Consider the following 14,187-nt stretch of genomic DNA (forward strand, 5'->3'; position numbering starts at 1 on the left):
ATTATGTGTTGATCAAAAGGGGGATTGAGTAGTAAGTACTCTTTTAGTTTGAAGAAATGAGGATGGGGCAGAATTTTAGTAATAGAGATAATGTTGAAACTTCAAGCCTCACTTAGATCTTAATTTATGACCTTGAATTAAATAGAAATCAGGTGTAGGTTTACTAAAAGTCATACATAAAATAAGTAATATTGGTGTATTTAAGGCCAATCCCATGATTTATATATCCCATATCAGAAATCTGTATGGTGCTCACACTAGAATAGGCCTAAGGACATTAATGAATTTTATTTGTTAGCTTCTAGTTCTAGAGTTAATTTGTTTAATTTAAGCAGTTTGGCTGAGGTTGCTGGCACATGAAAATACGTCCAGTTGAATTTCTTAGTGAAGAAAAAAAAAATAAGTGGGGTTTAAACCATATGTAAATCTAGGCAATTCAAGAAGCTAAGCCAGGCATCAGTAATACCAGTTACTCAGGAGACTGAGACTGGAGTTAATCACTTGAACCCATGAATGTGGGGCCAGTCTGGGCAACAACATAGTGAGACCCTGTCTCTTAAAAAAAACAAAAATTGAAAAACAACTCAGGCTTTGACCTGAAAAGTGATATAGGCTAAATTGTGATTTTACTTGATTAATAAAGCATAGTGACCAATCAGTTTCATAAGGAGGTGAGCATCACCCCTTAATTGTGACCACTTGTGAAGTCATTATTCTCATGCCCAGTCCTGATGGCATTTTTCACTGAACAGTAATCCATTTCTAATTGATGATGTTTGAGTAAATCTGTTAGTTGCTGAGATTAGTCATCTAACACTAGATTTGAAGACTGTGGGTAAAATTTAAAAAGCAATTAGTAGGGCTGTGGCTGGGGCTCAATGGCAGAGTGCTTGCCTAGTATATGTGAAGCACTGGGTTCAATCCTCAGCACCACATAAAATAAATAAGATAAAGGTATTGTGTTCATTAAAAAATAAAAAGTGATTAGTAGAATTTTATGTACCTAGATTATTTAATGATAATATGATTTAGATTTTATAATTTATTAAATGTATGCTTTCCTAAAAAAGCATAAAAGTCCTAACATTTCTGTGGTGAGAGTTCTCAGTAAACATTACTAGTACATTGATGTAATTATTTAATTTTGTTAATATTTGAAAATTATTAACTTCAGTGGCCATGTATAAATGACCTATAATTTCAAGTGCTTATTGAATTGAATATCTAATCACTATGAAATAGGAAAAGGTGAATTTCTTCAAAAAGAAAATCACTGAATAAGAGTATTTTTCTTAAGATTCATGAGGTTTGAGTTAGTGTATATAAAGAGGCTATTTTGTTTCTGGTTGAAGTTATTTATAAAATACACCTTCTTGAAGCATATACCTAAATATCTTTGAAGAAAGTGGTTAAAAAAAAAAGGCAGTAATAAAATGAAATTGTTTTTATTTCTCTTTGAAAGAATATTATATAATTTTTTCTATTCATTTATCTTTTTTTAAAATATTTTTTTAGATGTTTATGGACCTTTATTTTATTCATTTATTTATATGTGGTGCTGAGAATCAAACCCAGTGCCTCACACATGCTAGGCAGGCACTCTACCACTGAGCCACAACCTCGGCCCTTATCTTTCCTTTAATTGCTATTTTATCAGATTTTTTGTTTGTATTATAGCCCACTACTGTTGTCTCACTTGTTCTATACTAGTTTTTATTGTTCATTTTTAAAAATGGACTTAATTCCTAGAGCACTTTTTACTAGAGCACTTTTAGGTTCACAGCAAAATTAAGTAGAAGGTACAGAGAGTTCCCAGACCTGTCCCCAGTCTTGTTCTACACTAGAGGGGTACATTTGTGAAGCAACCTTAACACATCATTATACCCCCTTTTTCCCCTTGTATTTTTTCATATGATAAATCCCAACTGCTTTATTTATGCTTTGCTTATTTTTATTTTTTAAATCTAAGTTTGATTAGTTATTATACATTAGGCCAAGGTGAGCTTGTGTCAATTCGCTCATCTTAAATGGATACAGAGAATTCTAAATCGTGAAGATAATCATCAGGCTTTAATCTAGATTGATGCTCTCAGATTAAAAACCTGGGAAAAATATTACTGAATATTACCTTATTTTGTTTTTATAAAGAACCAGATACCTAGTAACAGCTACCACCTGATTGCCTCATGCAAATTTAAGTGTAGGGGTAGCTTAGTTTTCTGAATTTTTTACTTTTTTCTTTTCCTACATTTTATTTATTTATTTATTTTTTGCATTAGGTGACAGGTTATATTTTTCAATACCCCAAAGGTCATATATTTTTTTTTTTTTATTGTAAACAAATGGGATACATGTTGTTTCTCTGTTTGTACATGGCGTAAAGGCATACCATTTGTGTAATCATAAATTTACATAGAGCAATGTTGTTTGATTCATTCTGTTATTTTTTCCCTTTTCCTACATTTTAAATAAGCCCCATAGGTGATCTTGATTCAGAGAAAATGCACTGAGAATCCCAGAAAAACATTTGAGTTTCCTTATCGTTAAATGTCATTAGATTTTCTCAAAAGTTTTGTCTACAAAGGATTTTTAAAATTAGTTACAGGATGTTTTACATTAAGTACTGCCAGCACTGGGGAATGTAGCTCAGTAGTAGAGTAGTTGTCTAGCATGCATAAGGCTCTGGGTTCACTTTTCACCATTGCCAAAAATAGATAAATTCTGCCCAGAAAGAAACTTTGTTTCCCAATTATTTTAGAGTGAAATCTATCCTGAAAAATATTTGAATTTATTTAAAAGGCTTACAGCTATGTATACCATAAATTTTTTCACCTTGTCTGGTGACAAATTATTTAGAATTCTGTATTAATCTACATTAATTCCTGTGGAACTTCTGAATCATTAAAAACGAACTCTTCATATGGCCCTATTACTTTTCACTTTAATTTTTGCAAAATGGAAATGCTTGAAATATATGATGGTAGTTTGACAGAACATTTCTAATAAATAACTTGCTCTTGCAAGAGAGATTTCTTTGTTTTCTGATTGTCCTAATTTCTTTCTTTCTTTTTTTTTTTTTTTCTTTTTTTCTTTTTTTTTGTACTGGGGGTTGAACCCAAGGACACTTAACCACTGAAACACATCCTCAGCCCCTTTTTACTTTTTATTTTGAGACAGGGTCTTGCTAAACTGCTAAGGCCTTTGCTCAGTTGCTGAGGCTAGTCTCAAATGAACTTGCAGTTCTCTTCATACTGCCTCAGCCTCCCAAGGTGCTGGGATTATAGGCATGTGCCACTGCACCTGGCACGATTTTTTTTTTTTTTTTTTTTTTACTATGTTGTGTTTTCTGTGTTTTTCTTTGGGATTCTTAGAATTTATTGGATCTCTAGTTTATCTTTTGTTATTTTTGAAAGACATCAACTGTTACCTCTTTTTTTCCCCACTTTTTAAATTTGTTCTTTTTAGTTATACATGACAGTGGAGTATATTTTGACATATTTATACAAGCATGGAGTATATTTCATTCTAATTAGGATCCCAGTCTTGTGGTTGTACATGATGTGGAGATTCACTGTGGTGTATTCATATATGTACATGGGAAAGTTAAGTCAGATTCATTCCATTGTCTTTCCTATTCCTGTTCCCCCACCATTCCCTTCACTCCCCTTTGTCTAATCTACTGAACTTCTGTTCTCCCCTGCCCCCCTTGTTGTGTATTAGCATCCACATATGAGAATTTTTGACCTTTGGTTTTGGGGAAATTCGCTTATTTTGCTTAGCATGGTAGTCTCTATATCCATCCATTTACCAGCAAAAGTAATAAAGTTATTCTTTTTTATGACTAATATTCCATTGTGTGTATGTACCACATTTTCTTTATCCATTCATCTGTTGAAGGGCATTTAGGTTGGTTCCATAGCTTAGTTATTGTGAATTGAGCTGCTACAAATGTTATTGTGACTGTCACTGTGTCATACTGATTTTAAGTCCTTTGATTATATACCAAGAAGTGAGATAACTGGGTCACTTATCTCACCCATTATCTCATAATGGTGGTTCCATTCCAAGTTTTCTGAGGAATCTCCTTACTGGTTTCCATAGTGGTTGCACCAATCTGCAGTCCCACCAGCAATGTATGAGTGTACCTTTTTCCCCACATCTTCGCCAACGTTAATCGAACATTATCTCTCATAAGTATTCATTCCTAATCTTTTTCTTTCATCTATTTAATATTGTTTAATAGTTTGGAAGAGTAGCCATTTCTCTGTCCAAATTCTCCTTGTTTGTGGATGTTCTCTACCTTTTCCACTATACCTTTCTTTTTTTTCCCCCCACTATTTCTTTTAACATACTAATAATCATAGGTGTTTGTTTTTCTCTTTTGGTACTGGGGATTGAATACATTGTCTCATGTATATACACCCTCTACCACTGAGCTACCCCTCCATTTGTTACTTTAAACCCCTGCCGGATAGTGCTAACATTTGAGCCACCTCTAGCTCTAGTTTTATTGACTTATTTATCTCTTAACAGTAAGTTATCACCATCCCTCGTTTTCGACTGAGTACTGGACATTATATATAAAAGAATAGTGGACTCCGAGGAGGTAAATTATAACTAATGACAAGAAATAAACCTCTCTTTTGTTAGACTTTTAGTTTGGGGAACTGATCAATTTTAGTCTGATTGTGCTGGATTTACTATATTTTGCCTTATCAATTAGTATATGGTACTCATTAATCTTTCTCTTTTGTGCATATCTGGTGCTGAAGATTGAACCCAGGGCCTCGTGTGTGTTAGGCAAACACTGTACAACTGAGGTATATCCTCAGTCCCATCAATCAGTCTTTAAAAAATGTATTTCATGTAAGTTGCAGTTATTAGTACTCTTCACCCCTAAGCACTTCAGTATGAATATCATTAAGAGTTCACTTGGGCTTAGTGGTACAAACCTGTAATCTCAGCTATTTGGGAGGCTGAGGCATGAAGAATGAAGCAAGGTCAGCCTGAACAAATTGGTGAGACTGGAGATGCAGGGGTTGTATGTAGCTCAGTGGTAGAGCACTTCTTGGTATGTGCAAGGTATTGGGTTTGATTCTCAGCACCACATATAAACAGACAAATAAAATGTCCATCAACAATTTTAAAAATATTTAAATTAAAAAGAGCTTCAGCATGCATGAAGCCCTGAGTTCAATCCCCAGTATAGCAAAAAGAATTCAGTATTAGTTTACAGTTTTTTGGGGAAAGAGGGTAAAACAGTGAAAAGCAGATACATTAATTATAACTTCTGATGAGTTTTAACAGATGCATACTCTTGTGTACTCAAACTCTTATCAAGATAATGGAATACTACCATCACCACAAAAATTCCTTCATGCCTCTCCTCATTCAGTCCCTGCCTATCTGGGCAATTGTTTTTCTGATTTTTTTTAAAGCTTAGATTAGTTCCTTTTTTGATGGTATTAAGGATTGAATCCAGGGCCTCTACCACTGAACTAAATCCCCAACCTTTTTTTTTTACCCCCAGAACTGAGGATTGAACCCAGGAGTGCTTTATCCCTGAACTACATCCCCCTAGCCCTTTCTTAAATTTTGAGGTGGAGTCTTGCTAAATTGCCCAGGCTGGTTTCAATCTTGTAGTCCTCCTGCCTAATCTTGCAAGTCACTGAGATTACAGGCATGTTGCCACCATGACCACCTCTCAGACTTTTTAAAAAATTTTTGAGACAGAGTCTTGCTGAGTTGCCCAATTTGTCCTCACACTTGTGATCCTCCTTCCTCAAACTCCCAAGTAGGTATTTCAGGTGTGTAACACACTACCAAGCCAGTATGTACTCTCATGCAGGCCCTTTTTCATATCTTTCTGAAATTCATCCATGTTGCATATATTGTTAGTTTGTATCTTTTTATAACTATTATTTCATTGTATGAATATAGCAGCTTGTTTTGCCATTCTCTTTTTGATGTGTACAATTGCTTTGCAGTTTATACTTATGGATAAAGACGTTGTGAACATTCCTGTACAGGTTTTCTGTTGGACATAGGCTTTATCTTGGGTAAATACCTAGGTGTGTAATCATAGGGTTATAAAATGGATTGTTTAATTTTATAAGTAACTGCCACTCTTTTTCCTAAATTGGTTGTACTGTTTTACTTTCCTACCAACAATGTATGTGATTGTTGTATTTTCAAGGAATTTGTCCATTTTTTTCTACATCATCTAATTTTTTAACACAAAGTTGATATTCATAATATTTCATGATAATTCTTTGTGTGCATGTGCATACTGGGAATTGAACCCAGGGAAACTTTACCACTGAGCTACATCGCCAAATTTTTTAATTTTTTATTTTTTATTTTAAGACAGTATCTTACTAAGTTTCTGAGAGTCTCACCAAATTGATGAGGTTGGCCTCCAATTTGGAATCCTCTTGCTTCACCCGCCTGAGTTGCTAGGGTTACAAATGTGTGCCACCATGCCTAACCCTTATTATCTTTTTAATGTAAATAGGATCTGCTTTTATAATTCTTTGCTTACATTGCTTATATCGGGCTATCCTTTAAAATGAAGGGTCTTATCAACTCTTGTTCTTTCTAAAGATCTAACTTTTGGTTTTGTTAGTTTTCTCTGTTGCTTGTTTTCTATTTCATCAAGTTGTGTTCTTTATCATTTCTTTCTCTGTACTTAGTTTGGGTTTTCTAAAGCAGGGTTTTTCAGTCTCAGCACTGTTGGTGTTCTAGATCAGATAATTCTTTGGAAAGATGTCTCCTGCCTATTAGATGACAATACCAATTCTTCAACTTCCAAATATTTGGAATATTTCTAGCTATCTGATTGTTAATGATTTCTTTTTTTTTAACATATGAAAAGACATTTTATTATTATTATTTTATATATCACATATTAGTAAATACACCAGATTGCATTTTCTCAAATTGCAAATGAGACACTGGATAACATTTTTCTTTGATTCTTCCAAGAATCTCAATATCATCTGTCTTTTGGAGGATTCATTTTCTAACGACGTCTGTGATACTGTCCATAAGGATACCAACGATGCTTAGTAGTAAAGAACATTTTGCTAAGTTTTTCTATCATGGGTCCTTGCTCAAGGTGTTCCTCTTTTTCTTCTAATCTGGTTTTTAGCACTTGATCATGTGTTTCTTATTGTGCACAGGATCTGGCTGAGGGATAGGTTTTGTGTGTTCATATGGGATATCCACAGAAGGGTGGTAGCACACTATTGTTCTGCCATCAGAAGTCAAAGCGAGCTCTACTTTGCAATTATAGTCATCTGGAAGAGAAGAAAATGTAGATTTTTGACAAACACCAGATAAAGCTCCATTTTGTTATTTCCACAATCCCAGAGTGCTGGGGACTCGAACCTGGGCCTCCAGCATGAGAGGCAGGCATAAAGCTCCGTTTTGAACTGGAAATAAATGCTTCAAGAAAATTCTCTTTGATATCACCCATTTTAATGCTGTTGCTGCCATGGTGTTGTAAGATGATCAGATGATATGACGAAAGGTGTTCTGAGGAGCAACCACCTTTAAAATCTGCTTCTAGGCACACCAATTTTTATTCCAGGAGACCGCCATGTTGCCTCCTGTTAATGATTTCTAATTGAATTCCTCTGTATTTTTTTATTAAAATATTTTTTTATTTTTACAGACACATTTTGATTCATTGTACACAAATGGGGCACAAGTTTTCATTTCTATGGCTGTACACAATGTAGATTCATACCATTCATGTAATCATACATATATATAGGGTAATAATGTCTGTTTCATTCTACTGTTTTTCCATCCCCACCCCCACCCACCCATTTTTCCTCTACACCATACAAAGTTCCTTCATTCTTCTCTTCCCCCCCACCCCCTGCCAACCCTGATCATTAAGTATTGTCATGCACTTATCAGAGAAAACATTCCGCCTTTGGTGTTTTGGGCTTGGCCTATTTCACTTAGCATGATACTTTCCAACTTCATCCATTTACCAGCAAATGCCATAATTTTACTTTCTATGGCTGAGTAATATTCCATTGTGTATATAAACCAAAGTTTTTTTTATCCATTCGCCAATTGAAGGGCATCTAGGTTGGTTTCACAATCTAGCTATTGTGAATTGAGCTGCTATGAACATTGATGTGGCTGCATCACTGTTGTGTGCTGATTTTAAGTCCTTTGGGTATAAACCAAGGAGTGAGATAGCTGGGTCAAATGGTGGGTCCATTCCAAACTTTCTTTATAAACTTTGGAGATGAGTGCTCTGTCTGAAGTGTGTGTGGAAAAGATTTTCTCCCACTCTGTAGGTTCACTTTTCATATTATTAATTATTTCCTGTGATGAGAAAAAAATTTTTAGTTTGAATCTATCCCATTTATTGATTCTTGCTTTTATTTCTTGTGCTATGGGGGTCTTGTTAAGGAAGTCTGGTCCTAAGCCAACATGATGGAGATTCAGGCCTACTTTTTCTTCTATTTGGTGAAGGGTCTCAGGTCTAATTCCTAGATCCTTGGTCCATTTTGAGTTGAGTTTTGCACAGGGTGAGAAATAGGGGTTTGGTTTCATTTTTACTGCATATGGACTTCCAGTTTTCCCAGCACCATTTGTTGAAGAGGCTATCTTTTCTCCGTTGTAAGTTTTTGGCACCTTTGTCTAGTATGAGGTTACTGTACTTTTGTGGGTATGTCTCCATGTCTTCTGTCCTGAACCATTGATCTACCTGTCTATTTTGGTGCCAGTACCATGCCATTTTTGTTACTATTGCTCTATATAGAGTTTAAGATCTGGTATAGTGATACCTCCTGCATTACTTTTCCTGCCCAGGATTGCTTTGGCTATTCAGGGTCTTTTGTTCTTCCAGACAAATTTCATGATTGCTTTTTCTGTTTCTGTGAGAAATGTCATAGGGATTTTAATTGAAATTGAATTAAATCTGTATAGCGCCTTTGGAAGTATGGCCATTTTGATAATTTAATTCTGCCTGTCCACGAACATGGGAGATCTTTCCATCTTCTAAGGTGTTCCTCAGTTTCTTTCTTCAGTGTTTTGTAGTTTTCATTGTAGAGATATTTTACCTCTTTGGTTAGATTGATTCCCGAGTATTTTTTTTTTTTTTTTTGAGGCTATTGTGAACGGAGTTGTTTTCCTCATTTCCCTTTCAGCTGTTTTGTCGCTTGCGTATAAAAATGCTTTGGATTTATGTGTGTTGATTTTATATCCTGCTATTTTGCTGAATTCACTTATGAGGTCTAGAAGTTTTCTGGAGGAGTTTTGGATACTCTAAATAGAGAATCATGTCATCAGCAAATAGTGACAGCTTGAGTTCCTCTTTTCCTATTCGTATCTCTTTAATTTCTTTAGTCTGTCTAATTGCTCTGGCTAGTATTTCCAGGATGATGTTGAATAGAAGTAGTGAAAGGGCATCCCTGTCTTGTTCCCCATTTTAAAGGGAATGCTTTCAGGTTTTTCTCCATTAAGAATGATGTTGGCTGTCTTAACATAAATAGCCTTTACAGTGTTCAGGTATGTTCCTACTATCCCTATTTTTTCTAGTGTTGAGAGCATGAAGGGGTGTTGTATTTTGTCGAACACTTTTTCTGCATCAATTGAAATTATCTTATGATTCTTATCCTTAAGTCTATTGATATGATGGATTACATTTATTGATTTACCGATGTTGAACCAACCTTGCATTCCCAGATGATCTCCTCTTGATCGTGGCACACTATCTTCTTGATATGTTTTTGAATACATTTGCCAGGATTTTGTTAAGGATCTTTGCATCTATATTCATCAAGGATATTGGTCTAAAATTTTCTTTCCTTGATGTGTCTTTGCCTGGTTTGGGTATGAGGTTCTATGATATTAGCTTCATAGAATGAGTTTGGTAGGGTACCCTCCTTTTCTATTTCCTGGAATACTTTGAGAAGTATTGGAATGAGTTCTTCTTTGATTGTCTTGTAGAACTCGACTGAGAATCCGCCTGATCTTGGGCTTTTCTTGGTTGGTAGACTTTTGATGCCTTCTTCTATTTCATTGCTTCATATTGATGTGTTTAAATTATGTATGTCCTCCTGGTTCAGTTTGGGAGGAGCATATGTCTCCAGAAATTTGTCGATGTCTTCGGTATTTTCTGTTTTGTTGAAATACAGATTTTCGAAGTAGCTTCTCATTGTGTTATGTATTTCAGTGGTGTCTGTCATGATATTTCCTTTTTCATCTTAAATTCTAGTAATTTGAGTTTTCTTTCTCCTTCTTTGTTATTGTGGCTAAGGGTTTGTCCATTTTGTTTACTTTTCCATAGAACCACTTTTTGTTTTGTCCGTTTTTTGAATTGTTTCTTTTGTTTCAATTTCATTGATTTCAGCTCTGATTTTAATTATTTCCTGTGTTCTACTACTTTTGGTGGTGTTTTGTTCTTCATTTTCTAGGACTTTGAGCTGTAGTGTTATGTCATTTAGTTGTTGACTTTTTATTCTTTTCTGGAATGTGCTCCATGCAATGAATTTTCCTCTTAGTACTGCTTTCATAGTGTCCCAGAGATTTTGATATGTTGTATCATTGTTCTCATTGACGTCTAAGAATTTTTTTATCTCCTCCCTGATGTTCCCTGTTATCCATGTTTCATTCAATAGCATATTATTTAGTCTCCAGGTGTTGGAGTAATTTCTGTTTTTTATTTTGTCGTTGATTTCTACTCTCATTCCATTACGATCTGATAGAACACAAGGCAGTATGTCTTTTTTTGCATTTCCTAAGGGCTGCTTTGTGGCATAACATATGATCTATTTTCAATATGTGCTGCTGAGAAGAAAGCAAATTTGCTTGTTGATGGATGGGATATTCTGTATATGTCTGTTAAGTCTAAGTTATTGATTGTGTTATTGAGTTCTATAGTTTCTTTGGTTGGATTTTGTTGGAAGATCTATCTAGTGGTAACAGTGGTGCGTTAAAGTCACCCAGCATTATTGTGTTGTGGTCTATGTGATTCCTGAAATTGAGAAGGATTTGTTTGATGTACAGGGATGCACCATTGTTTGGGGCATAAATATTTGCAATCATGGTCTTCCTGATTCATGGTTCCCTTAAGCAGTATGAATGTCCTTCTTTATCTCCACTAACTTTGGCTTGAAGTCCACTTCATCTGAAATAAGGATGGAAACCCCCACTTTTTTATGGAGTCGTGTCCATGGTAGGTTTTTTCCCATCCTTTCACCTTTAGTCTGTGGATGTCTTTTTCTATGAGATGAGTCTCTTGCAGGCAGCATATTGTTGGGTCTTTCCTTTTAATCCATTCTTCCAGTCTATGTCTTTTGATTGATGAGTTTAGGCCATTAACGTTCAGGTTTATTATTGAGATATGATTTGTATTCCCAGTTATTTGGCTTATTTTTGGTTTTTAAGTTGGCTTGGTTTTTCCTTTGAGTGGTTTTTCTCTAAGGTAGTTCCTCCCTTTGCTGACCTCCATTGTTGTTTTTCATTTCCTCCTCATGGAATATTTTGTTGAGAACATTCTGTAGTGCAGGCTTTCTATTTGTAAATTCTTTTAACTTTTGTTTGTCATGGAAGGATTTTATTTCCTCTTCAAATCTGAAGGTTAGTGCTGCTGGGTATAGGATTCTTGGTTTGCAAACATGTCTTTCAGAGCTTGAAATATGTTGTTCCAGGCACTTCTAGCTTTTAGAGTCTGGGCTGAGAAATCTGCTGCTATCTGTATTGGTTTCCCCCTATATGTAATCTGATGCTTTTCTCTCTTGGCCTTCAAAATCCTATCTTTATTTTGTATGTTAGGCATTTTCATTATAATGTGCCTTCATGTGGATCTGTTCTGATTTTGTGCATTTGGTGTTCTGTAAGCCTTTTGTAACTGATTTTCCATTTCATTCTTCAGGCTTGGGAAATTTTCTGCTATTATTTCATTGAATATGTTGTTCATTCCTTTGGTTTGTAACTCTGTGCCTTCCTCAATCCCGATAATTCTTAAATTTGGTCTTTTCATGATGTCCCATAGTTCTTGGAGATTCTGTTCATGATTTCTTACCATGTTCTCTTTTTGCGCGACTTTATTTTCAAGATTAGATATTTTGTCTTCATTGTCTGAAGTTCTGTCTTCCAAGTGGTCTAGTCTATTGGTGATGCTTTTCATTGATTTTTTTTTTTATTTGTTTTATTGTTTCCTTCATTTCAAGGATTTCCATTTGGTTTTTTTTTTTTTTTTGTTTTTTTTTTTTTTTTTTTTTTTGGAGAATCTCTCTTTGTTGAAATGATCTTTTGCTTCCTGCAGTTGCTCTTTCTTTCAACTGCTTATTGTTATGATCATTCATTGCCTGCATGTGCTCTCTTAACTCATTTTTTGCTTCATGAATCATCTTAATCATGTATAATCTGAAGTCCTTTTCTGACATTTCTCTACCATACTGTCACTGGATTCTATTAATATAGAATCTGGGTTTGTTTAGATCATTTTCTTCCCTTGTTTTTTCATGTTCATTTATCTTCCCCTCTAGCAGTGCAGATCTGGGGTTTTGCAGTTTCCCCCCATAGGCTTATAGTGATCCTATAGGTTTCTAAAACCTTTTCTATAAGGGGGAGATCAATATTAGCAGTTCCCAGTTCAGACAGTATGCAACCCGAAACTAAATACCCACTATGAGGACATTAACAATGTTGTCATAATAAACAGAATAAGTTCAATTATTATCTTCAGTGTAACAAATAGATTTGCAAGAAGGTCTGCAGTTTCTAATGGAAGACAAAGAGGATATGGAGGGGTGTAGGATGTAGCTGTTAATGAGATAAGAAAACAATATATAGAAGTTCTAGATCATAGAAAGAGTGAGAGTGTAATCAAAAGAAGTTGGTTGTTAGCATGGGAAAAGGGAGTAAGAGACTGAGGGAACAGGTAAACCAAAGGAAAGAGAGCGAGAAAAGAAATAAAAACTTAAAATTGTTCAATAAGGAAAAAAAGAAACTGCACTATAACAGGCATATAGTATTCAAACCTCCCAGTCTTCAGTAGCCTGATGTATGAGAGGTACCTGACAATGAGCTTCAAGTCTCCAGCAGGTGTCTCAGGATGGGATTTGTCCCACCTAAAGATAGGAGTTACGGCTTCTAGGATCATCCAAGTTGGCTGCTCTTGCTTCCAAATGTGTTGGCAGATGGGGAGCTGCAGTTCGGGGGTGTGGGTGTCGTTGGCTGGTGGTCCTGGAGGTGGGTTATTGTTGGTCTGGTTGCCGAATCGTGGACGCAGGGTGTGATCAGTTGGTCTGGAAGTCCTGGTGATAGGGCGCAGTCAGGCAGTCGGTCTGGGGGTCCTGGTGGCTTGGGAGCAGTCAGTTAATGTGAGGTCCTCGGAGGCAGAGAGTGATCGATCGGTCAGGCTGAGGAATCCTGGAGACGGAGCTCAGTCAGTCTGGCCAGAGGTCCTACAAGTCCTGGCTATTGTCTCAAAATGGCAACAGTCACATGTAACCAAACCTGCAGGTACTGTGACAGTGAACTTCCAGGTAACAGCAGGCAGCTGGGCTCCACTGGCGATCTGCAGTCAGTTTGCTGACTGCTGTCGGATGATGGGGAGGTGAACCTTGGGTGGTGGGTAATGGGTAGGTGAAATGCAGTTTATGGACAGGTAAGAGGCAGGTAAATGGCAGATGATAGGCGCCTGACAGTGAGCAATCTGCACTGAAAAAGGTGCCGATATGCTGGCAGACTGCAGGTGATAGCAGTAGACAAATGGGGTAAATTGCAGGAGATCGGTAAGCAGCAAAAACTGCCTCAAAGAAACAGATATCCTCTGCTTGAAACCCAAGTAATGGAGCAACAAGAACGCAGTCTCCCTCTAGTCCGCCATCTTGGATCTCCTCTTCCTTTGTCTTTTTGAAATCTATTAATAAGCTTTGAAATCTATTAATATTTGTTTTTCTTCATACCTCTGTATTTCAACGTTGTTCACAATAGCCAGTTTGTGGAATCAGCTTAGGTGCCTCAGTTGATGAAACCGTGCCATATATGCACAATAGAATATTATTCAGACATAAAGAAGAGTGAAAACATGTTATTTGCAGGGAAATGGATGGAACTGTAGATCATTATGCTAAGTGAATTAAGTCTGACATAGAATGACAAGTATACATGTTTTCCCTCATATGTAGACATGAGAAAAAATGAAAAATA

The 14,187-nt window shown here is 35.9% G+C and overlaps 1 protein-coding gene and 1 pseudogene across 6 annotated transcripts in view; one reads left to right on the plus strand and one right to left on the minus strand.

Annotated features, from left to right (window-relative positions):
* Positions 1–14,187, plus strand: part of PDS5A (PDS5 cohesin associated factor A) — a 142,941-nt gene that overhangs the window by 14,739 nt on the left and 114,015 nt on the right. The gene's annotated exons all lie outside the window — the stretch shown is intronic.
* Positions 6,859–7,605, minus strand: LOC306669290 (large ribosomal subunit protein mL42-like; annotated as a pseudogene). The gene is made up of 2 exons: positions 7,396–7,605; positions 6,859–7,350 (listed from the first exon to the last, which is right to left on the minus strand). The product of its transcript is annotated as a large ribosomal subunit protein mL42-like (transcript).

This window comes from Sciurus vulgaris (genome assembly GCF_902686455.1).
Source record: "Sciurus vulgaris genome assembly, chromosome: 9".
Classification (NCBI taxonomy): Eukaryota; Metazoa; Chordata; class Mammalia; order Rodentia; family Sciuridae; genus Sciurus; species Sciurus vulgaris.